Genomic DNA, 25,644 nt, shown 5'->3' with positions numbered 1-25,644 from the left:
TTTTTTTAAAGATGCTTAAAGATTGATTATAAAGATTTCTAATCCTGTTATATTTAATGAGAACTGTTGTAAAGGAAGCACCCTTAACGTTCCTCATTGCTGCAGTATAATCATAGAGTTGGAAGGGAGCTCAAAGGTCATTTGGTTTCACCCTTCTCCCATCCAGTGCAGAAAATCCAATACTGTTGTTGTTTAGTCGTTTAGTCGTGTCCGACTCTTCGTGACCCCATGGACCAGAGCACACTACTGTATAACAAATCTGAAAGGTGGGCATCTGAAAATGCACTACAGTGGTACCTCGGGTTAAGATAAGCCAGGGACTGGACCTAAAAACCTGTGCATGTAAACCATGTGCTGAATCACTGGACTATGGCCATTATCTTTCATTCAGGAGGAAACAGGAAAAAGCAGGACAGACACATAATATTTTAGTGGGGCTTATGTGGGATATTTTCCTGGTGGGATTCTGCTCTAGGTGTGTAACATTTCCCCAGCGCATTGTCATTCTTTCCACCTGATTTGTAGCTGGGAGCCCCATTCCAGTATGGTCTGCAGGCGCTCAGATCTAGCCCACAGAAAGGCTTATTAACTGTGTGAACAGGCTTCTTCTATTCTGTTTAAGCAGCATTCCAACTAACACAGATTGATGAGGCATTATGAGGAAATGCTTTAGCTCTCGGCCGCAGCTAAATTGTCTTAACACAGGCATCTCCTTGCAATTAAGGAGAATTAATGTCTGTGTTGTGCAGTGGTCATTGCCATCTGAGTATCATAGGCTTACACTGTATCCTGGCAGAAGCCACCAGATCAACTTATTTCGGTGAAGAAACCACACTTAAGTGAAATGGGATGTGAAATAAGCTATAGTTGAAGTCTCTTGTTACCGTATTCCTTTGTTCTTATTTTGTTTTGAATACAGAAAACTGTAATGATCCATTTCCAGTGTTTGCTGCTTAATATTAGCGCATGTAAAACAATGACACAGACCCTTGTTAGACCCTGGATTCCTAACAGGTCAGAATCTGTGTTTGGGTATTTGCGAATAGCATGTGCCCTTTGGGCAGTGTTGGAGATTATGGAAGAAAGCCAGGAAATGTGGTGTTGGGAGAAAACTTCAGCTGTAACAAAAGGGCCTAAGTTGTAAGTTTTCCTAAGTCGTAAGTTTTCCTAATGTTAGGATGAGATGCAATTGTGTGTCACAAGGCAGAGTAGCTGCTGCCTCACCTGAATCCCTGAAAAAAAAACAAACCACCCACTCTGCAACTCTACAGTATCCTTTTTGAGGTGAAGTGACCACAACTGTACACAGTACGGTATGTCTTCATAGGGGCGTTGATCCATCCCCTTGATCAACCTATGAAGACAGGTTCCCATGTGGAGTAGTGAGCTGCACATGAACTGCTGTTGGAAAAGGAAAGGACCACCAAAATGACCAAGGTTGCAGCGTTTGGAACTGTTCAGTTTAGAAAAATGGTTAGTAAGTGGCAACATGATAGGAGTTTATACAATTATGCATGGCATGGAGATAGTGGATAGAGAAGAGCTTTCCTCCCTCTCTTATAACACTAGAACTCATGGACATCCAATGAAGCTGAATTTTGGAGGAGTCATAGAATCAAAGAATAGTAGAGCTGGAAGGGACCACAATAAAATAAAGTACTTCTCCATACAGTACATAGTTAAACTTTGGAACTTGCTGCCACAGGAGGCAGCGATAGCCACCAACCTAAAGGTAAAGGTAAAGGTACCCCTGCCCGTACAGGCCCATCTTGACAGACTCTAGGGTTGTGCGCTCATCTCACTCTAGAGGCCAGGAGCCAGCGCTGTCCGCAGACACTTCCGGGTCACGTGGCCAGCGTGACGAAGCTGCTCCGGCAAACCGGCACCAGAGCAGCACACAGAAACGCCGTTTACCTTCCCGCTATAAAGCGGTACCTATTTATCCACTTGCACGTAGGGGTGCTTTCAAACTGCTAGGTGGGCAGGAGCTGGGACTGAACGACAGGAGCTCACCCCACCGCGGGGATTCGAACCGCCGACCATGCGATCGGCAAGTCCTATGCGCTGAGGTTTTACCCACAGCGCCACCCGTGTCCCTGAGCCACCAACCTAGATGACTTTAAAAGAGGATTAGACAAATTCTTGGAGAAGAATGTGATGAATGGCTATGCTCTGTCTCCATACTTGGTGGCAGCAGTGCTTCTGAATACCAGCTGTTGGAAACCGTAGGAGGGGAGAGGGCTCTCTTTCCCTCTGTTCCTGCTTGCAGGTTTCCCACAGGCATCTAGTTAGCCAATGTGAGAACAGGATGCTGGACTAGATGGGCCACAGGCCTCAGTCAGCAGGCTCTTCTTAGTCTAATTAAATCTGGAGAACTAAAGGTGGAAAAATCAGATCACTCTACTTATTAGAAATAATAATTTTTAAACAAAATAGAATAAATAATTTGATATAGTGTTTATCATTTATTCTAAATTTTATTATCTTACGATGGTTTTACAATTTTATTGTATGCCACTGTGATATTTTTCTAACAATTGTGGCTTATAAATATTCAGATAAGTAAAAAAATATAAATAAAACATATAGCCATCCAACTGCTTTCAGGGTCTTCTTAAATGCAGTTATTTTTCTCTAGTTCAAAAAGTATTTTATTTTATTTTGTCCAAAGATTCTGGGGTTTGAAGCAATTGTGCCTCCTCCACACTTGAGACTCCCCCCCTCCCAAGTAGTCCAGCTCCCTTAAATTATCACACCCAAGGGAATCATAACCTGTATTGCTTATCGCACTGGGCTACTCCCCCACAAAGGAATATCGGAGGCTGAGTAAGACCATTGGTCCATTTAACTCAGTATTTTCCATACTGACTAACACTGACTGTCCAGGATTTCAAACAGGGTTCACTCCCAGCTCTACCTGAAGATGCCAGGGATTGAACCCGGGACGTTCTGCTTGCAAACCAGATGGTGTACCACCGAGCTGCAGCCGTGCACATACTGTAACAAATCTACTAGCCATACGATTTCCTTTTCTGCAGCAGAACTCTCTGGGTTTGTTTTCTTCGGGAGCCGAGTAAACACAATGTGCAACTGCCCTCCCTGCCGTCCCATTCAAATTAATGTCAGATGGCTTACTAAAACGCCACATTTTTTCCGTCTCCCTGGAGAAATCTGTCTCCAAATGTTCTTTGGCCCTGAAAGGGTATAAATGGTTAAACGTCCTTCCTGGGGGATGCAGACCGTGGAACAAAGTGAAGTGGCACGAGGAGTCGATTATCAGTAACTTCCGACACCATCCCTACTCACCCAGCTCCCTTTGCCTTGTAGACGTCAATGAGGTGGAAAATGAAAGGAATAATGCAGGTTTAAGAGACTAATAATCAGGTCACAGCTGATCCTGGTTCAGATCAGCTGACAGCTGGTGCCTCCAATTTCACAAGCCGTCCCACTTTCTGCTAGGGCCCAGGACTTGAGGATAGACTTCTCCCCCCCCCCCCCGCTTCAATTTATCCATTGCTGATGGGCGGGAGGGGGAATCCACAATTAAAGCTGCAAATCCACCATGTTTTTCTGTGGAGGTCTGTGATATGCCAGCAATATTAATCTCAGATTGTTCACTGTGTTTGCTTCCTAGAACATATTAAATCTCCTTCTTTGACAGTTCCCCCCACCCTTGTGCCACCAGAGCGCCACATACTTTTTTTTTTTTACTTCTCCCATTTTATTTCCCCCACTTCCTGCTCCCCAGCAGCCCAACCACCTCCCAAACCTAATCTCAGTGTTTGCTTGTTTTAGCTTCCCTAATCCTGTTGTCTCACAAATCTCTTCACCATAATCCCGCCTTTGTCTGTCAATACAATTTGTTTGCTGTGGGGATCCAGGGAGGGAGGGAGGGAGAACATGGCTAACATGGCTAGGAAAGGATGAAACTGCTGGGTTTAGTCGGGGAGCCTTAGCAGAAAAGTGCATTTGCTCTTGTAGCCCTGCAAGGCTTTAGGCTGCAGGCAGCAACTGCAGTCGTCTAAAGTTTCAGGTTTCCAGACCTCATGTTGGGCTCCAAAATCAATTGCTCATTGCAACAATTGCTTCTGCAGTGAAAGTAAAAACAAACGCACACAAAACCTAGGCCAGGTCTTAGAATATCTAAAGTCAATTTAGGTGAGGCTAAAGTTGCCAGATTCAGTAGAGCAGTCTTCTCCAACCTGCTGCCCCCCCCCCCCGATGTTTTGGGTTACAACTCCCATCATCCCCAGCCAGGGACGACTGTTTCAGCTTCCAAAACATCCTGGTCATCCTTAGGTACCTGAGTTTGAGGAAATAGGAACCTGCCCTCTGTCCGTGGGTCATGTAGGCAGTGTGGGAAATTAAAAGAGTAGCTAGCTCAAGGTACCTGGCATTGCTTAGAGTGCTGAGATGGGGGCGGAGGGTGGAGAGGGAAGTTTGCAAGTCATAGCTAGTTCTCCAAGGGAGTTGAAGCAAGTTGGGGTGGGAGGGAACTTGGGCCTTTGAATTCTGGAGTTCAGAATTCATTTTCCTCTTTGATCACGCAAGTGCTGACATTTCAGAGAGTGTTTTAACACATGACATTCAAGTGTCTCGGAGACTCTTGAGCTATTTATGGTATGTGTGGAAGTAGTTACAGTAAAATAGGAGAGCTGTGTGTGTTTTAATGAATGTACATTGCACCCGGTGTAGACTTTTATATGCATGTTGCAAACCAATCTAAGGAAAAACCAGTTTAAGCCTCGCTTGTCAAAATGGCCTCAAATGGCTGTGAAGCTGACCCAGTTTTCCAGATAAGTCTGGAAACCAAGCCTTTTGTATAGCTCTCTTCAAGTGGTGGAACAATCTGGTCTCCTATTAAAGGGACTATCCTACCCCCTTTTGGTTGAAGACTGCATTGCAAAGATTTTGTACAAAGGGGCCTCAAGAGCTTATTCATTGCGAGTTCAGACTTAATGCTGAATGAGAGTGGGTTGGTGGCAAGTCAGCATGTTGACTGTTGCTATTAATTTATTAGGGGCCTGCAAGGAGTTAGGTACTGTGCAAAAATTAAAATGTCATCCCAGGCCTGTGGGTTTGCATTTCAATGAACAAGGCACTCTAGGAAGGGAAAAGGGAATACAAAGGGAGCGGGATAGGGAAACAAATGAGAACAGAATTGTTGGAAGGCTGAGATGGCCAGTATTACCTTTTTAAGGGCTAGGTGAATTTTTTGCATGCTGTTCATCAGACTCTCCCCAAGGTCCCAAGCACATGGTAATGACTGCTTTGCTTCACAATGCTTGTTGAAAGCCCAGCACACGCCCAGAAATTGGCTGTCACCCTGGGGTCATATGAATTGGTTGTGGCTAAATGGTGCATTATTAACTTAATTGACATCAAGGGCAAGATTCCATATAGCTTCAGTGAAGGCAGGATTTCATCTTCCTGCACTGCCATTGCATAACCTTTTGTTAGCAAACACAAGCATCTAGGTTTTGAGCCTTGAGAGGTATGCTAGCATGTTTTGGCACAGTTGGCATTCCATTATGTTTGATTATTTGTTACATTTGTATTCCACACCTAGCTGAGAAGTTTAGTTTATCTTCACCATAACCTTGGCAGGGAATTTCAAGGGGGCAACCACATTAGTTTGTTACAGCCTCTAGCGCTGGATGGCTGGGCACAAGTCCAGCATCCCACAGCCTTGGGAGGGGAGCAGAACAACCCTGGAGGTCCAGAGAACAAGTTGTCAGGTAGGACTGCTCCTGGACTCTCAATAGACCTGCCACTCGAAATTTGATGTCTGATTGATGCATCTCAATTCCAGGCTCATCTTTGGAGAAATAATTTAAATTAAAATGAGAGGCACATTGCTGGAAGCTTGGCTGCTGGTGCAGCACTATATTTCCTTGTGTGTTCTTGCAGGAGCCATACACAGCCAAACCATGGGGCAGGGGAAATAGAAGGGGGAAAGTTTGGTGGAGCAGGGAGGGAGAAGATCAGTGTGGGTAGTTGTGGGGGAAGCAGTAGCTAGTCCAGGTTAGCAAATATGAGCCTGGAAAGCATCTTGCCTGAAGCACCCCAAAATCAGACAGTTCCTCTTGTTTGTTACAACTTAAATGCCAAGTGATTTATTTTGGTATAAGCAGTTAGGAACTAGAATCCAGTTAATCAGATGCACCTTTTGTCCTCTTGAGTCCACTAATTCAGACAATATCCTTTTAGTTCCATTGTTTATGTTTCTCTCTTTACTTATGAATGTAGAATATATTGCTATGTGCACCTCAGTTCTCTGAGTGGTGAAAAGTTCTAGAGGTGCAGTTGGCTCCTGCTTTATAACAAGAGCAATTTCAGAGGTGGAATGGCACATCCAAAAAGCTCCCCCTTTGGTTACTACAAGATGTACCAGAAAACAACCAGGAGAGAGTCATTGGCAGATCTCAGTGGTGAGGTGGGTCTGTTTAGCTGCCACAAAATCTTGGCTGTGTCTCCTGTGAGGTACATTAGGCTGAGAAACTGCGAGCTTACCCATGGGGCTTTTGTGTGTGGCTAACCAATGTTTTAAACTTAGGTTTTCCATGTCCCATTTCCCCTCAACTCTAGCACCTATACCAACCACACTTTGTTCTCTAACTCTTTGTAAGGGCAGGTGTAGGAAGAGAGAGCTTTAAACAACTAATAAGCAATGCAGATTTTGTGCAAGTTTTGCACCTCCTTTATTGCTCCTGGAGTTTGGGGATGGAATAATGAGGAGGCAACGGGGCAGGGAGTGTGGGCGGGATGGAGGGTGGAAAAACTCTAAGAGATTCTTAGCAGGGATTTGACACCGAAAGCTATTTGGTCTACAGTGAGCTATTTTAATTGAAAGGTACAAAGACCCCTACAGGGTAAATGGGTTGTGTGGCAGGAAGTCCCCTTAGTCAGCTCCGCAAGAGGTGCGATCTATCACCCTTGAGCTTAAGGCGATGACACCCTCTAATACAAGCAGACGGAGCCTCAGGCCAACGTATACATTTATTATGAAGTGCATTAATAAATCATCATAAAAATAAAGCACACTTATCGCTGTTAAAAATTAATAGGAGACATTTGTCGTATCGACCTCACTCTTTTGCTAAGGCCCGGATGCTGTCGTGAAAGGCACAGCAGCAGAAAGGAGTAGATAGCTACTCTGGCTAACTGATAGCCCTGTGACTTAGGGCTTCTAGCATTCAGGGTGGCAGAATTATTTAGCAGCCGGAATGATTTGGTGTAATTAGGTGTCAAAAGAAAACCTTCTGTCTGTGGGGACTCTGACCTAGGAGTGCTGCTTATGTGTATTATTAGAGGGGCGAGACGGACAGGCAGTGATTTAACTGGATTAAGGTGAAGCCCTTTGCTGTTTCCGTTATTGTCAGAAAAGAGCATCGGAAGAGCTGAGATCATTTGGCCAATGACTGGACGGCTGTTCTGAATTTCAAGAGCTGCAGCTCAGCCAGGATGCCACTGAGGTGGTCCCAAGGGTTTTTGCTTTTGTTGTTGTTGTTGGGATAGTTGCTGAGCTGGTTTAGTGTTTGATTTCATGTGTTGAAAAGTGGCTCCTGTTTTCTTCATCACCTTTGTCCTCATGGTCTTGGGCCTCATTTGACCTCTCTGATTGGCTGTGGGGGCGGGGGGGGGCTGTGTATTTTTTGTTGTTGGATATGGCATCACTGAGGGTAAAGAAGAAGAAAGATGTTGCAGGGGAATAAAACATACACAAATAGGAAAAAAACAGGGGTTCAGGCCAGCATACAAAGACACAATATATGGCAAGCAAAATACGACAAATTGTATTTGTCACAATGTACCCGCTATTACAAGGCATATAGTACATATAAGTAGCACTCAAGAATCATCAAAATAAGTACAATATTACAATTGATGATATATTTTCATTATCTCCGATGCAAGACAATTATTGGAAGTGGTGCAGCAGCTGTAGCAAACAGGACTGGAGCCTGGTGATCCCAGTTTCGAAGAGAAACTCCTTCTTCAGCTGACAATATAAATGAAAATGGTAGCAGGCCAAGCCAAACAATATAATATAGTGTGGACTTTTACAGACCATGAGCAGGCTGACTCACCCTGTGAAGTTAACAAGGTCCCACATTGGGTACAAGCTGAGCCACCTGTTGTACTGGCTAGCAGAGCACAGAGGAGGCCCACTCGTGGGTATTTATGCATAGAGACTGTAAATCACCAAGGGTTTCTTAAAGAGGTATTACACGAAACCACCCAAATCAAAAAGATGTATCCAACCCATGTGGTATAATTGTATTGAGAAGATGAATAAGCTTAATCTCTTGTCTCAAGAATACCTTCTCAGTGTTAATTCTGTTGTATGGGTTGCCATATGGTGAAAAATTGTACGCCAGCATCACTGTGCTTTTTCTGGAGATAGTGTTCCACCAGAGGGGCACTTGGCACAACATTTCTAATGTGATAACTGTGTTCCCCTATCCTAGTCCTTAAAGATCTAGAGCAGTTGCCCACATACAATAAATTACAAGGGCACCGGTTCACATAAATAGTATTTTTGGTGGTGCAATCGAAAAATGCTTTTAAAAATGGTCATTGTGTACCCAAAGGTCCCTGGTGGAGCTAGTGAGGCACAGCATTTGAGACTTTCAATATGTTTAGGTCCTTTGGAGAAATTTCTTCAGCTACACTGAATATTCTGCATTTGAAACAAATATAAAATCAAAATTAGATGACTTTTGGTGAATTAGATGATACTTGCTTCACTGCCAGCCTACTTTTTTTCTAGGTGAAACTGTGATATAATCCCTGTAGATGATAAGACTCTAGTACTGGGCTTCCATCAAAGAGAGGGGAAAAACTCTCTTCAAATGGCATAGATTTGCTGTAGAAATTGCTCTGGCTGCTCTGAATCCCTTTGGGGAGTCATCTGGTTGCTATGTGGTGGACCTATACCTGCAATCAGGACAGCTGAACTGCAGCTTTGGGGGTCGTGGCTGCAACTCTCCTTATTAAGTGTTAGAAGGAGCTAAAAGCTGATTTCACTGAGAACCTTAGAATCATAAAATTGTAATATCTCTCAGGGTTTCCCAGGTGGCTAAATAATGCTGAGGAATTGCCTATCTTGGATGTATTGTTAATTTTATCTCTAGCAATTTGCACGTTTGACTGTGCATTTTACCTTTTTATTTATTTTTTAAAATTGTATCCTACCTGCTTTCCGAGGAACTCAATATGTTTAACAAGCCACAACGTAAACACATTTTTAAAAAATATATAAAACAACCGCAAATTAAACCCATAACTAAAAACTTTTTTTAAAAAAATCCACAGTAAGAATTTCAGCACCGCAGACAAAACATGATCAGTTGAAGGCCTCTTTTCAGCCACTGTGTCTTTACGAGCCTCCCAGCCCATGTAGGCCCCATCTGGACCATATGATTTAAAGCACATTTGTACCACTTTAACATGCTTTTCTTTCCCCCAAGAATCCTCAGAACTGTAGTTTGTTAAGGGAGATGAGAGTTGTTCAGAGTCCTTTGTGGAACTACAGTTCCCAACATTATAAACAAACTACAGTTCCCAGTATTTTTTTTTGGGGGGGGAGCTGTTGAAGTGGTGCAAGAGGGCTTTAGATGTATGATGTGGATGTGACTATAGTGATAGTCCATGATGTGCCTTCCTTGACAAGGTGGTCCACTGAGTGGCAGCCCCCACAGGGGGCTAGTCCTGACTGCCATCAGCCATGCCTCATGAGATGGAGGGGTCTGGAGCAGGGCCTCAGATGGTATGCGACGAATTAACACCCTTAGACGGGTCTGTAAGGCACCTAGGTCCCATGCCATTTATGCCTTTAAAGGCATAAGCTTGAATTGAACCCAGAAATAAGTTGGTAGGCAGTGCAGACTGCAAAAAAATGGATGTGACGAAACCCCAAACATCTGGCAGCAGTCAACATTCTGGCTGCAGTGTTTTGTGCTAGTTGTTTTGAACATGTTTCAAGGGCACCCCCACATAGTCCATTCTACAGCCTGGAGGTCACTAGTGCACGAATGGGTGTGGCAACGTTTGATTTTGACAGGAGAGGTGGTTTTATTCATTATTTATCACATTTTGTATACTGCCTCCCCCCCCCCCAAGGAGCTTGAGGCGGTATACACAGCTCTTCTCTTCCCATTTTGTCCTCCGAACAATCCTGTGAGGTAGGTTAGGCTGAAGAAACTGCGAACTGGCCCAAGGTCACCCAATGAGCTTTATGGCTGAGCGGGGATTTGAACCCTGGTCCCCCAGTTCATAATCCAGTGCTCTGACCATTACGCCAAACTGGCTCTCAAGAGGTTGTAGCTAGATGAACTGTGCTAAGCTGGAAAAAGGCAAACAAACAAACAAACAAACAAACAAACAAACAAGCAAACCCCAAAACAAAAACACCGAGCTACCTATGCATTCAATGGAAGTGGCAGGTCGAGGAGTACCCCCAAATTGCATGCCTGATCTTCCAAGGGGAGCACAATCCCTTTCAAGTCAAAACCAGGTGTTTCCTCTACCAACTGCACTTCTGTTTTGTGCTGGGTTCAGCTCCAGCTCGTTGCAGCCCATCCAGTCCTTCAGAGCTATCAACCATCGATTCAACCTTTTCAGCTGCATATAATGTAATGCCACCTGGTTTATCCCTTAAAGTTACCTTTGCCTGGTATCGTTGAGCAGACATAAACGAATAAATACATTGACTTTGCGTCCCGTCCCGTCCCCCCACTTACAGCTCTTGGTTTTATTAGGGCAGGCGCCTGGGAGATGCATGTCTCCCAAAGAATCCAACTGTGATTTATGAATTGGCCATCAGCAGTTATTATGCCATCCGCTGCATGCATCCATTCTAATAAATTCCCTGCATCTTCCTTAGCAGCTTGTTTTACTCTCGTTTATTGATACCATGGTCTTAACAAAAGCGGCACATCAATTATAGTAATTGCATTTGGCGTGGCCAGCAGGGCCTGATGACAAGCTGTGCAAGGCTGGCTGGGGATTACAGGCTATCAGGGGGTCCAGCAAAGAGGAGAGTGCAAGTTAAGTTGATACCTAAGTGGCTTTCCCCAGGCATTCACTGGTCATTTTAAAAGTGATTTTTATAAAAAGAGTGAGAGCAGCTAGGGTGGGGTTTGGGGGAGAAAGAAGAGGATAAATGTAGACCAAGCTCTAAGTGACCTTGCCTCTTATTGGTACAATTTGCAGGTTTTAATCATAGCTTTGTTCCATTTGTTTAATTTGATTTCAAGGCACTGCTGCTACATGTGTGTGTTAAAATGCTGTGGTTTTTTTTAAATGTACTCCTTAACTGTCGTACTATGGAGTATATGCTAAGGTTGCGACAGAGATTAGGGACCACAATGTGGGAGGAAAGGATTTTTTAAAAAAAATTCTCCAGCTATATTGCTGTAGTCCTGATTCTGATCACTTCTCCCTAAACTGCTATTTTTTTCCAATTAAAACAATAATTGTGTAACATGTACTTTGGTCGCGAGGCTTCTAACTGGATTTTTCTTGAAGGCTTTAGTGAGTAGTAGTAGCCAAATACAGACTTTATTCAAGTATTCCTGCACCATAAAATATGGCAGTGTACAGCAATAAAACATAAATGCCATTAAGAACAATACAAATAATTATTAAAGTGTCTGGCTCATCCAAAAAAAAAAAAAAAAAAAAAAATAAGGCTTGTCAGCATAAAAATGGTCTTTAAGAGATGCCTGACAGCCCAAAGCAAGAGTGCCTGCCAAATCTCTGCTGGAAGAGTATTTCACAGAATGGGACTGGAAGCACCGAATGCCTGACTTATAGTTGAGATCAATCAGGCATCTGTTACCTGGGGGACTGCTAACAGATAAAACAAGATTCAACTAAGTGGAATTCTAAGATTTATATATTCTTTCATTCCACAGCCCAGTACCAGTTTAATCAGTTGATTATGTGGGGGGAAGTTAGTTGCTTTGTGTGGGCTGCACATGGTTATAGGCTCTACAATTCCTGTGATTAGGGCAGCTTGAAAAATGCAACTATAATTGCAGATATGGTTGCTGAGTTTCTTTCAAAGCCTGGTTCTTTCTTTTTTTGTTTTGTTTTGCTTTGTTTCATTTGTTTGTTTATCGCACAATTAACATTTCCCTACATGATTTCAGCACTGCAACTGTTCATGTGTAGGTGAATCTGACTGCGCAATCCAACTCTTAGACTTTGGAACATCTGCAGTGGGAGAAAATTCTATAGTTGTGGATTAGTCACTGACAACTTTCTATTGGAACAGTTCTGATGTAAAGATACTACAGATAGGAAAGTGCTTTGGGGCTGTCTCTGAGAGCACAATGAAACACAGAAGAGGCTAATCTGGCCATGAACAATACTCCTAAAATATAAATTAACTCGTACTGATTCGTCAGCAACACTGTGTACCTGGAATTTTAAACTTGTTTATTATTAGAGTGAAACCAATATGCGTTCTGCAGTGGAAGCACGTCCCCACTGTGGAGACAAGCGGATACATGATTCCTCACCTCAAATGGAGCAGAACATGGTTGGTTGGATGGATGTAGGTGTGTTTCCCATCCCCACAGCATTTAATTGGAATTCACATCCCCATCCTTGCCCCAGATAATTATGCATAACAGCCTATTATCAGGGCAAAAGTCCAACATGCAGCTACTGTACATGTGGACAATGGAGCTATCATCACAGTGCTAAATGCATGAACCAATTTACCCAAGCCCTTAGGGTCATTGCTGCCCTCCTACCATTGTCAACATGAGGGCAGTGATAGGGACTGGTTTGCCTTAAGTGATATCCTCATGCAAGCAGTTCTGATTGGCTGTGTGATGCCACAATATTGGCATGTTCCCCACGCAATACTTGATTGGCTGAGATGATGAGGCGAAAAATGAAATTCTTTCTTTCTTTTAAGGAATGCAGTAGAGGAGTACAGGGGGCAATGATCACAAATAGGTATTGAAAAAGTGCTCAAAATTAATGGCAGGTCCCCAAATGATGATTGACACAGTGAAAGTGAATTGCACAAAAAGTGTCTATAGCCCTAGTGGTAATAACAGCAGTCTGGTAGTGCTTGATGGCGCAGGTGTTGAGAGTGGGTTTAGTTCCACCATCAGTTGACATCAGGGCTGACCCCTGTGCAGTATTTTTACTTGGCTGGCTTTTTAAAAAAATAACTAGACCCTATCAATTTTTAACAGAGCATTAAAAAAAGTAAATGTTATAACATAGCATCTAAGGTTTTATGCTGTAAACCAGTGGCACAGTGCATCATTGTGTTTGGTTGTTAACCAGAAGGCTGGTGATCTGAGCTCACCAATGGTCGACTGTGGGCAGGATTCCTGTACTGCAGGGGGTTAGACTAGATGATCCTTGGGGTTCCCTTCCAATTTTATGATTCTATTATATGGAACCACCATGTGAGCTTGGGGTGAGGGGCGGTATATAAATTTCATTAATAATAATAATAATTACAACAACAACAACCACAGTGTAGGTAAAAAGCAATTGGACTTAACACATTTATACCTGGGTGCAGGATTTCAGCCGTTAGTATACCTCAAAAGGCCTCACTACTTTAGAAGTAGGTGCCCTTTCTTCCTACAAGTGAGTGAATTAATAAAGCTTTCTGAACAGTCCCGCCCAGGATTAAAATTCACCTCTTTCTCCCTCTCTTCATCCCTGGATTATTCCTGTTTCTTTCTGAGAAACGATCACTTAGTACAAGGGCAATATGTTGATTTCTGCTTTATGGTTATTGCGTTTTCTGTTCCTAAATCAGGAATTAATTTGGCTTTACTGGGTCCCTTGGTACCTTTCTGTTTAATAGCCAAGTATATCTGGGCTGTGTAATCTAACGAACGATGCCACGTGTAGGCAGAAAGGAGAAGCAGGAGCTGAAGCAGCCCCCTCTTGTCTGCAGAGCCTTGAGAAACCCCCTCCCACACCCTTATTGGAGACACACTGACACTTACAGATAAGAAGGCTGGCATTGATTAATACCTATAGCTGTTACCAAGTTTCTGGGATATTAAAACAAAACAAAATGGCCCTAAGAGGTCCAGTTTTGTCCTGTTTATCAGCTGTATATGCTTGTGGTTTGGTGTGTGCATTTCACTAGTGTTTCATAGAAGTGTATCTAAAGCCAGGGCCAATCAGAGGCAGGGCCCTGAAGGGCCATTCTGCCTGGGGCCTCAGGCTCAAAGGGGACCCTCAAATCTAGACCCTGGATCATTTGGGGGCATTTGATTAGTTTCTCAACTTGTTTTTATGCACATCAAACCAAATTGTGACACTCTCTCATACTGTCCAATCTGTTTTAGCAGGAAACCAGGACACCCATTTTCCAGGGCAACTACACATTTTTGGGTGCCATGAAGGAAGAGACCTTCACTCCTGGCAACTGTGTTGTAGGGACCAGTCCAGTCTGGAGGCCTCTTTGTGTTGTATAAAGAGTTAACTTTTCTGCTTGTCTCTGTGTCTTGAGTGCTGACCTGCATCTGAAGCAGCCCTGACAGGAGGTGCCGCAGGGCACCATTCTGTCCCCAAAGCTATTCAACGTCTTTATGAAGCTGTTGGGAGTGGTCAACATTTCTCCATTACATTTGAGTCAGGAGAGGCTGTGCAAGCCCTGGAATGGTGGTTGGATTTATTGGTGGACTGGATGAGGGTCAATAAACTAAATTTCAATCCAAGAAAGATAGAGGTCTTGTATGTGGGTAGTTCCTGTGTCCAGGAGATAGGTCAACTGTGGGATGGCACTCCCTCCAAAGGACCAGGTTGTTGTTGTCCACCCTATACATGTAGATCTCAGAGTGGTACACAAAATAAAATGGGATAGGTGCATAGTCTGCGGATATTTTTAAAAATATTTTACTCCTGGATCAATCTCTGTCAGGAGAGGCCCGTGACCTCTGTGACCAGGGTTGCTCTTTACCCATTCTAGCAGGTAAAGAAGATGTCTTAATCAGATGACAACAGTTTGGCATCTAGGGAGCTTGGCCAATTCATCATCTAAAGGGCAACAGGTTTGGGAAGCCAGTATTAAACTAAAAAACCCAAAAAATAAAAACAAAAAAAGTGGAGGGGAACTTTTGTTCCACCAGATGTTGTTGGACCACAACTCCCATCAGCCTGGGCCATAGCCATGTTATCCGGAGTTGATGGGAGTTGTAGTTAAACAACATCTGATGGACCAAAGTTGTTGTTTATTAAATTTCTATATTGCCCTTTGTCCAAGGATCACAGGGTGCTTTACAATATAAAAACACAAAATATGCAGCATAGTAACAAACAAAAGCAATTCCCCCCCTCAAAAGTATAATTATTTAATAAATTCCCCACCTCTGGTTTAAACATTATACAGTGGTACCTCTGGTTAAGAACTTAATTCGTTCCGGAGGTCCGTTCTTATCCTGAAACTGTTCTTAACCTGAGGTACCACTTTAGCTAATGGGGCCTCCTGCTGCCGCCGCGCTGCCGGAGCACGATTTCTGTTCTCATCCTGAAGCAAAGTTCTTAACCTGAGGTACTATTTCTGGGTTAGCGGAGTCTGTAACCTGAAGTTTCTGTAACATAAAGCGTCTGTAACCCGAGGTACCACTGTATGTGGGAAGGTAAAAATGTAGAGGGGCCTTTTGAGTGGCTCCTGTTGAGGACCTGCAGTGATGCCCTCACCTTGACAGAGGAGGCTCTTGGAGTTCACTGCAACATTGTTTGTGAAAGTTCTGTTTAGTATTTAGTGTTGGGAAGGCAAGGTTGATCTTTGTTTTCAATCTGTTAGTTGGGCTTTCCTGGTCCGTTTCTGGGGATTTCAGCTAACAACCTTTCAGGGTCATCGCTATGTACAAGAGCAAGTTGGGTTGGTGAACCGTGTGATACAGGCTCAAGTTTTGTGTGGTGAAGAATCAAAGCACAAGCATGGAAACATATTACTGAAAGGCAATTCCTCCCTTCATTCCTCTTCCAGGAAACCACAGAAATTTCTGAGGAAGCCACACAATAAATCACGGGTGGTTTTTACCTCTGCAATCCTGTCTCTGTTCATGTGATTTGACTGGGACAGAGCAAGGGGATAAAGGGACTGAGGGCAATATTTTACCTCTATCTAGAAATGACAGTTTAATAAGTTTGTTAGCTTAAGACCAGGGGGCTTTGAAACCTCTGAGGACAACTTGTCCAAATCTGGAGACATTAACACAAATACCTCTGGGCAGTAACTTTGCTTGGACAAGTAAGGCTTTTTGGCTGAAAAGAGATTGTGTGAGAAGGATAGATAAATAGATAGATAGATAGAGAGAGAGAGAGAGAGAGAAATATGAAACGATCCAGAACCCACATCCCTTTCAGTACTCCTGGTGGTGGTATTGATGATTTAAAACAAGCACTGTTTAAACGGTATAACAGCCAGCCAAAGAGGAGCTGCCTCCCTTGCATTTAAGCAATTACTGTGGGGTGAAGTATTTGCATTGGGAAAATTAATAGGGTGAAGACAAATGGACATCCTAGGTTTGGTGGAAGTCGTTTCAACACAATGTTGCTGCATGCTGTTTTCAGGGCCACCACTTGTAAGATGTCTGTCTACACAAAGGATAGAGAATCCTTTTAAGACCTAGAGTCACATTATCCTAGTTGAAAGCTATCAGAGGATTCATCCATACTGTTGTTTAATGGGATAGTAAGCTAACTGTACCTCCATTAATTATCTATTGTTAATGTGATATTCTCCTCCAAATCATTGCCTTTCCACATTTTCACCTCCCTCAATTTGTACTATCTACTATCCTCTCATTTTCTGAGTATCCCAGGCACATGAAACTCCAGATTCAGACAGGAAGTGTGAGAAGGCAGTGATTTGGACGAGAACATTGTATGAACAACGGAGAATTAATGGAGGTACAGGAAGTTTACTATCCACGCTACATGGCAGTATGGATGATCCCAAGGTCACATCCCTGTAGTGGGTGGGGCAATCACTCCCCCTAAGGACTTGCCTACACTTCCACTTGCCCCATGATAAGAAGGCGTGGATCCAAGAGGTTTTTGTCTTGCCTATGCTTTCTAGGCACAAATCTGAGCAGTTTTTCATTTGTCTCACTACTTTCCCTGGGAAAACCCACTGTTTACTGCTGATCCAAAACGTCAATCCACAGAAAAACCAATTGATTTTTGTTCTGATTCAGTGGTAAACAGTGGGGAAAGTGGTGGGACAAGCGGAAGTGGGAACGAGTCCCAAATTTAACACACACACAATACCACACAGAGAGAGACAACTATTTTCCATAGAAACAGAGATCTTTATTTAATTCCCATTAACTCCACTCAAGTTTTTCCATAGACTTTTTTTTTGGGGGGGGGGGAGAAAGCTCTCCAACACCACTTTTCTGTGTAAATGTTTAAAATAACTCAGTAATCCCTGCAAAAGAATGCAAATAATGTCAGCGCATAGCACAGCTATTCAAATCTCAATCTTCAGAATGCAATTGCACCCACAAAACATCATGCATGTAATTGCAAAATCAATTGATACTTCTTTCTTTTGCAGATTTGCAACAACAATGCCCTCACAATCATGGTATTCAAATTAATGTTAGCTCAAGCAAGTTCCATCCCTCATTTGTTACAAAAGGGCTTTAAAAGTTAATTCTTTTATCATGGGGTTTAGAGGCTGATTATATCTGCGAGTTGCATGTTGTTTTCATGCTAGCTGGGCAATTTTATTTTATTGTATGGTATGTTAGCCAATGCATCTTGGATAGAAATACAGTATGATCAGACCAGCGCCCTAAGGCCCTTCTTTGTGAGCCTCCTCTGTGAGAGAATTGGAGGGTGACAACACAATAATGGGCCTTTTCTGTGGTGGCTCCCTGCTTGTGGAATGGTCTCCCCAGCAAGGCATGCCTGGTGCATTTATTACATACCTTTGGGCACCAAGCAAAAATATTCCTTTTCTCCCAGCCCTTTGGCTTATATAACAATTGATGGTTTTTAAATGGTATTGCTGGTTACTATGGTATATATTTTTGTGATAATATTTTGGAAACCGTCCTGTGATCCTCGGGTGAAGGGCAGTATAGAAAATAATAATAATAATAATAATAATAATAATAATAATAATAATAATAGATTTTAAAATGTGTAATGGTTTTATTGTTGGATTTTATGGGGGGAGGGTTCATATAATGCCCACCATCAGCTGAAGCCCTGTGCAAGGACCTCTGCTTGCTCAGTGGGACCTTCTCCATTTCTCCCCCCCATGTGCCCCCTGGAAGCCCCAAAATTGTCTCTGTGGGTTCAGGATAACTCAAAGAGCAGCATGCAGGCAGAGTCAGTCATTTTATCTTGCAAGCTACAATGCTTGTGCAGACATGTTTGTAATAGCACAGCACTGAAGTCTACTCCATGGTTTTGTATTATATATACACGTTGGCGGTTAAAATCCCCGTGGTGGGGTGAGCTCCCGTTGCTCGGTCCCAGCTCCTGCCAACCTAGCAGTTTGAAAGAACGTCAAAGTGCAGGTAGATAAATAGATACTGCTCTGGTGGGAAGGTAAATGGAGTTTCTGTGTGCTGCTCTGGTTCGCCAGAAGCGGCCTAGTCATGCTGGCCACATGACCCAAAAGCTGTCTGCAGACAAATGCCGGCTCCCTCGGCCAGTAAAGTGAGATGAGCTCCACAACCCCAGAGTTTTTCCGTGACTGGACCTAACGGTCAGGGACCCCTTTACCCCTTTTATACACTTGGAAACTGCCTTTGGTTTTGTTTTTTTACAAAAACGCCCCTAAACAGTCCACAAGTCTATTAAAGAAATAAATATGATTTGTATTAATTAAATAAATCAACTTTCTTGCTGCACATCTGCTTGCAAAAGAAGGAGCTACAATTGCACAACATCAAAGCACTTCCCCCCCTCAGGTGCTTCCTCCTGAACAGCTGATGGGTGGATGAAATTGCTTTGAAATACATTTTAAGGGAAGCAAATCATAACTGGAATCAAATAAATAGTTACATAAATAAATCACTTGTGACAGTTTGTATGTAAGTTGCTAACGGCATAAAAATCATTAACTGATCACTAGAAGACAAAATACTCTAGACATGCTTCAGATTTCTGTGCCATTGGTAACACTGAAGATACATTTGCAAGAGTGTGTTTCTATCTATGAGGTTTATAAAAGAGAATATCACAATCCCGTGCTGAGGGTGGGATCTTTTCGGTTCTGAGAAAGCCGCAAAATTATGAATGCCCTTTTATTGATGAATGAATTGCCATTATGCGGACCTATGATCTCTCTCCTGTTTTCCTGCGGTTTGATCCTCTGAACTATGACAACTAGATGATCCAGGCTATCACAGATGCTCTCCAACTTTCCACCCTGCCCTTTTTGGCTAAAAGAAAAAAGCAGCAGCAGTAGCAGCAGCTAATTTTAGTTCCTAACAAGCACTGAGACTGCTCTCTTACAGATAGGATCAAATGCTGACACGTTTTATCTATTTGCCTGTTAGAAATGGTCGATATCAAACAAGCTAATCTGGAGAAAGTGATGAGGCATTGATCTTTTGGGGCTTATCAAATGTGCAGAATAAAACTGGCTTGGTGAGAACAGGTTTGTTCTTTTTTTAATAAAATGAGCAACAATGAAGGCAAAAGGTGGAAGCGGAAACATTTTGTTTGCATGTTTGCTCCTTATTATGCATAACCAGGGCACATAAAATGCCTACTCAAATTGTTGTAAAATAGATGCATAAAGAAGGAGCACACTCCCTGCACATTGACGCCAGATAAAAGCACCTGTGGGTGTGACACATTTAGCAGCTATTTAACCCTTAGTTGCAGAACTTGGAACTTTGCAGAACTGGTCTCTTGTGTGCTGGTCTGTTCAACCTTCTGAACAGAGAGGAATGAAGTTGGCTCTAAAATGCCAATCGCTTGCCTTGTTCTTCAGAAAAAACCAGATCAGTCTAAATTTCAGTGTGAATTGATTTACTTAAATTAGTCAAAACTTAAATGGAAATGTTTATACCAGTAAAAAGTCCATACAAAGACTTGTGCTGATTAAGCAATCTAAAATCAATTTAAAATACCTGTTTAATATTCTCATGAAGGAAAGCCCCAAAGCATATCATGTACCACTGATTTAACTTCCAGCTGGCAGAAGAGCTGGTACAATCTAACATGGGCAAACCCTTTTTCTGTCCTTGACCAGAATCTAATGTATTTAGATAGTGTGCTCCCATGCTCTTTCCCTGCCCATTTAATTTAATTGCTCTTCCCATTATTATGTGAAATTGGTGTCTTAGTTTTCTACCATTTGCCTTCATTTTTAATTCAGTTTGATCACAGTACTCTCTACATTTTGTTCAAGTCAGTTTTCTCTTAATTGATTGCTGGATCTTTATCTTCATGTGATCAAAACTTCCTGTACAGTGGTACCTCGGGTTAAGAACTTAATTCGTTCTGGAGGTCCATTCTTAACTTGAAACTGTTCTTAACCTGAGGTACCATTTTAGCTAATGGGGCCTCCCGCTGCTGCCACCATGCCACCATTGCGCGATTTCTGTTCATCCTGAAGCAAAGTTCTTAACCCAAGGTACTGTTTCTGGGTTAGCAGAGTCTGTAACCTGAAGCGTCTCTAACCTGAGGTACTACTGTATTATCTGCCACTAAAGGTGGACAGATCAGTCTGTTTCCATTCTGTGTGCCCCTTTCCCATGTGATCATTCCCTACCATTTCCACAACAGTTTTAAAAATCTGTTTTTGTTTTTTAAACACACACATACACACACACACACACACACACACACACACACACAATGCATTTTATCTTAAAATAAATTTCATATGAATTTTGGATTTTATTTTATTTTTACCAAGAACTATATTGCAAAATGTGGCTAAGTGCAAAAATTAAATGGCAGCTGTACTGGGAAGTATGAACCAGGTTGATCCACTTAAATATGAGAACCACAGAAAGACCTTGAGCATTCTTACTAACTGCTAATGGATCGTCCCATAAGCTGGATCTAGTCTTACATTTCCACTTCGACTAGAAAATATTGTCTAGAAAAGATGTTCCTATTGACCACCTTTGTAGAGCTATTAAGTAACCTTTGGATTTGTGTGTCCCCATTCTGGCATTGTCCTGATAGGTCATAAATTGAACTGCTAACAACTAACCTTTCTCTGTTTTATGTAGACCTGCTTGCTTACTGAAGAAAAGTAGAGCCCTCCAACCACTCAGATAACCCAAAGTGAAAGTGAATCTTATCAAGTTCTCTTTGCTGGCAATGTCTAGTCCCCAAACCTACTAAAAGCAAGGGTAGCTCAGTATTTTATAAATCTAATATATTCACATGGGAACTTTTTCTGGGAAAGTGGTAGTCCACATACCTATTTCTGGATTAATCCATCAACAATTTCTAAAATCTGAAGAAAAATCTGATTATCACCAGTTTCTGTTTTATATAATATTTCCATGTAAATGCTGTCATATCATTTTTAGAAAGAAGCAGAGCTATGAGTGCAAAGCCTTCTGTCAATGGAGGCCATTGCCATTCATATAAATATCATACTGTTCTTTTGCTTTATTGCTTCAGAATTATGACTTTCATTCTTATTTGCTTCTGATTTTGTGGGCTTATTCTTGAGCAAATCTGTTGATCATTTGGCTCTCCTGCTCATAGAAAGTAAAATGTTTTTAAAATTTCATTTCTCTTGATAATAGAAATAGCCCTTCTCTTTTTGACAGATGTTGAGCTGACTTATTTTCATTTCTCTTGATAGGTAGCCCGATTGAGTCATTTATTCATTGTGCTTTTGTGAAAAAATGTATTCTTTGCATGGACTAAGGCACAATAAATTATAGTCACAGATTTCCATCTTTAATAGGGTCATAAAATATCCCTCCTTTTTTTTGCTTCCTTTTGCTCATACTTCAAAAAAGTGACATGGCATGCTGTGGAAAATCCTTTAGCAAATATGCCCATCTTGAGGGGGCAATCAAACAATCCTTGAAGTACATTGTTTTGAGAATAATCGGCATTGATGTATGTGTATTTCTATTGAGGTACAAACAGGTTAGTGCTGGAGATGATGGGTGGTATTGCAATTGAATAAAAGTGATAGTGCAAGGATTAGCAATAATGCAAGTGGAATTTCCCCTTTGCTTTCCTCAACATGTGCCCTGTGTGTTCCACAGATCTGCTCTAGGGGAAATCCCAGATCAGATTTAGCCGGCATACAGCGGAGAATGAGAGGGAAAGAACGTTCCATTGTGCAAGGAGAATGGAACATTCTCCTTCATGCTACATTAACTCCTACCCTGTATATATAGGGGTGTTACAGTTGCTAGGTTGATCATATGCTAACCAACTTGCCATTTATCCTATTATCTTCCATAACTACCTAAACCAATAATGGGCCCTCTAGATATTTTGGACTACAACTCCAGTTATCTCTGACTATGGCTATGCCAGCTGGGGCGGATGGGAGTCCAACTCATCTGGAGGGCACCACATTGAAGAGGGTTGACCTAGAACCATCATCACATGGGAACCTCATGGGAACACCTGGGATGTTTTTTTGAACATGGAAAATAAGGAAATCCTCTGTTAACTCCTTGTAATATTAAACTGGCCATTAAATGTGAAGAATGCTTATGCCAGGCACTGGTGAGAGTTCATTTATTCTCAAGCTCACTCCTCCAGCCCATCTCTGATTCATACAATTATTTTTGAGGTGGATGAGTCACCAACAAGTGACCTTTCATCTGCTAGAATGGTATTCTGAAACAACCTGCACTTGGTAAAATTCCAAGTTATTATTTTTTAACATTTCTCTGGGAGTGAGGCCTGTGTGGGAAACGGGCCTTTTTTACCAAGATATTTTCCATATTTGAAAATGTGAGAGGGGAATTCACCATGTACTGTAGTTAGTCATTCTTGGGAAGTGGTTCTCAAAATCATGAATGAGATTTGAGGAAGGGGCTTAACTCAAACAATAAAACACAAGCATTCTGTGAAGGTCCCAAAATCAATCCCTGGCATCTCCAGTTAAAGAATCCCAGGTGGACTTCCATCAACCCGTCCTAAAGTACCTTTGGGCCAATGGGGCAAAGTTAAAAAAACCAATTGTATCTGAACTGGACTTATACAAAATACTTTTCTGCTGATAGGGCTGGTGATCTGAGTCCAAAAGTGGTGACAGCATTGCCCGTGGCATTTGAGGGCAGCAATGTAGTTAATGGGGTACAGGACAGCTCACTGGGCTGCTTGACTCAAACAAACACAATGCTCCAGCAGTGTTGCCAATATGCCTCATGGGAGCAGAGCAGTGCATGCAGACATGCAATGCTTGCTGAAATGTGTTTCCTGGTCTGACTGTCTCTCTGCCCACGTGCTCAGTCAGGGGCCTTTCCCAACAGCGCTGTCTGACTCTGAGATGCCTTGGGAGAGGATGACTAGATGAGATAGCCAGCCAGTGACAAGCATTGCTGCCTCTGAGGCATCAGCTTGGAAAAAAGAGCTGGAGAGGCTCAGGTGGAGTAGTTGGAGGGAGGCAGGGACCCTCTTGTTCCACTGCGGGAGGCAGTGGAAGACAGGAGTGCCTGGCGTGCTCTGGTCCATGGGGTCATGAAGAGTCGGACACAACTAAACGACTAAACAACAACAACAACAAGGGACCCCAACAGAGTGTCATTGATAGTCAAAAGAGACAGTACAAAGATAGAAGAATGAATGGTCTGGTTCTGGATAAGGCTGTGCCTTGCCTTACAATCACTATGCCACAAACCCTCACATTGCACAGATACAGTTATTCTCTCTTTCATTCCCCTTATTATTTGTGTGCCTTGGTTTGGCAAGTCATCCCCACCACTAAGCCCTTAACTTAGGAGAGTGCAGGGCAGACAAGACATATATGCCAAAGGGGCTGGTTGGCAGGACTTCCCTTATAAAAACGGATTTCACTGAAAGCTCAAATCCAGTCCAAGGAAAACACTTGTCACGGGGAATAAAACAAGTGCTGGGTTATTGGAGGAGGAGGAGAGTGGAAGCAGCATTTGTACCAAATGGAAAAAGTGAATCAGCCTTCCTCAGTAAAGGGAAGGTTGGAGAACATCTCTGACTGGGCCGACTGGGCTATTAATGCAGAACCAGAGAGAACTCTTCATTGATGCCATGCAGCTGTTTCTGGTAGATGCTGGTGGCAGTCATGGCATGTCTTGCAGCATTAAGTGCTAGAAGCTCTCTCGAACTAGGAGAGAATTATGTCATTCTAAGTACCTGCTGGCATCCTCAAAGGACAAGTGCTTTATCACCAATAGGAATGGTGGTTATCAATGTTAACATGATCCTGAGAATGCAGTCTGAGTCTCTCTGCAAGAATTTCATTTACATAACACTGCAATTTTATGTTCCCTGGGGAGATTGAGCAAAGAGCTCAGAGCATTCTTGAGACGAGGTGCAGGCGCATCAGTAGCAGAGGCCAAAACCCCTGTGCGCTCTCTCGCTCTCTCTCGACTTGGGAGCAATGCATGTATCTGGTGGAGAACTCTAATTGTAACAGGCAGAATTTCTCCTGCCCCCTGGCCAGGTGTCCAGCCTGTCATAGTGAATTCGTTGTGGGCTGGCATGAAGGATCGGAGTAGGGAGCCAGTCAGGGATCAGAGGCAGGGTTGCTGCTGCGTGTGGAGCCAGAAATAAACCAGGGCTACTGGGATCAAAATTGCCTGGGTGCTTCGTGGTTCTCTGTCCCAAGGGTCTTCAACCTTATTTGAGTTGTATGCTTCTTTCAACATGGAGATTATGCAAGGAGCTATCAGCATCAAAATATCATGCCTGCCAATGCTGATAAACAGAGCCCCCAGTAGACACATTTGCATAATTATTCACAAAGCATCTAAGAAACTGACATAATATTGCACACCTTTAGATAATTATGCACTCATTCTCAAACACTCCTCCTCCTCCAACAGTGGTACTTATACATATTCCATTGTCACTGATAAGGATGCCTCAGGTTTTTAGAACAAACCGGTGGCTTTGAGAGGTGATTATTTCCTCCCTCCAACATAATATTTCTTTTTTCCTTGCCCATTTGGAGTCATAAATGGCAAGCGTTTTGCAGCCCCTGTTCAAAGAGAAAAAAAGGGCTTTTGACAAGGAGGATTAAGTTGCAACAAGAAACTTTTCTTTTGTGACACCAGCATCATGCAATGCAATCAAGTAATTTTAAGTTGTGGTCACTTTGAGCCAGCTCAAATGCAGACCAGCTTATATGCATACCTATACCCCATAACACCATCGTTTAGTGTTGTGAGAATGAGCCACAGCAAGCCTCAGATTCATACACTTCTCCTTCCCTTCCCTTTCCATTCAACCATGAGGAGGTTGGAAAGTTCACCTTTCATTTTAGATTAACTGCAGCTCAGTGTGTCATCAAACACCTTAAGCTGTGGCTTCTCTCAACTGGTTAATAGAAACAAGCAAGCTTTTAAAACCACAAATTGAATGGTTTTTTTAAAATTTTGTTTTGCTTCCCCCCCCCCCTCAAATGATAGTTAAGATTAAGTTAACAAAGTAAGACTAAGTTAACAAAGTAAGCTGCAATTATTGGAAAATAGAAGT

The 25,644-nt window shown here is 42.6% G+C and overlaps 1 protein-coding gene across 19 annotated transcripts in view; it reads left to right on the top strand.

Moving 5' to 3' along the window:
• The window catches only part of NRXN3 (neurexin 3), a 1,192,693-nt gene that overhangs the window by 231,056 nt on the left and 935,993 nt on the right, over window positions 1-25,644 (top strand). The window lies entirely within an intron of this gene.

Source organism: Podarcis muralis, chromosome 1 (assembly GCF_964188315.1).
Source record: "Podarcis muralis chromosome 1, rPodMur119.hap1.1, whole genome shotgun sequence".
Lineage (NCBI taxonomy): Eukaryota > Metazoa > Chordata > Lepidosauria > Squamata > Lacertidae > Podarcis > Podarcis muralis.
This window is presented reverse-complemented; position numbering and strand designations above follow the sequence as displayed.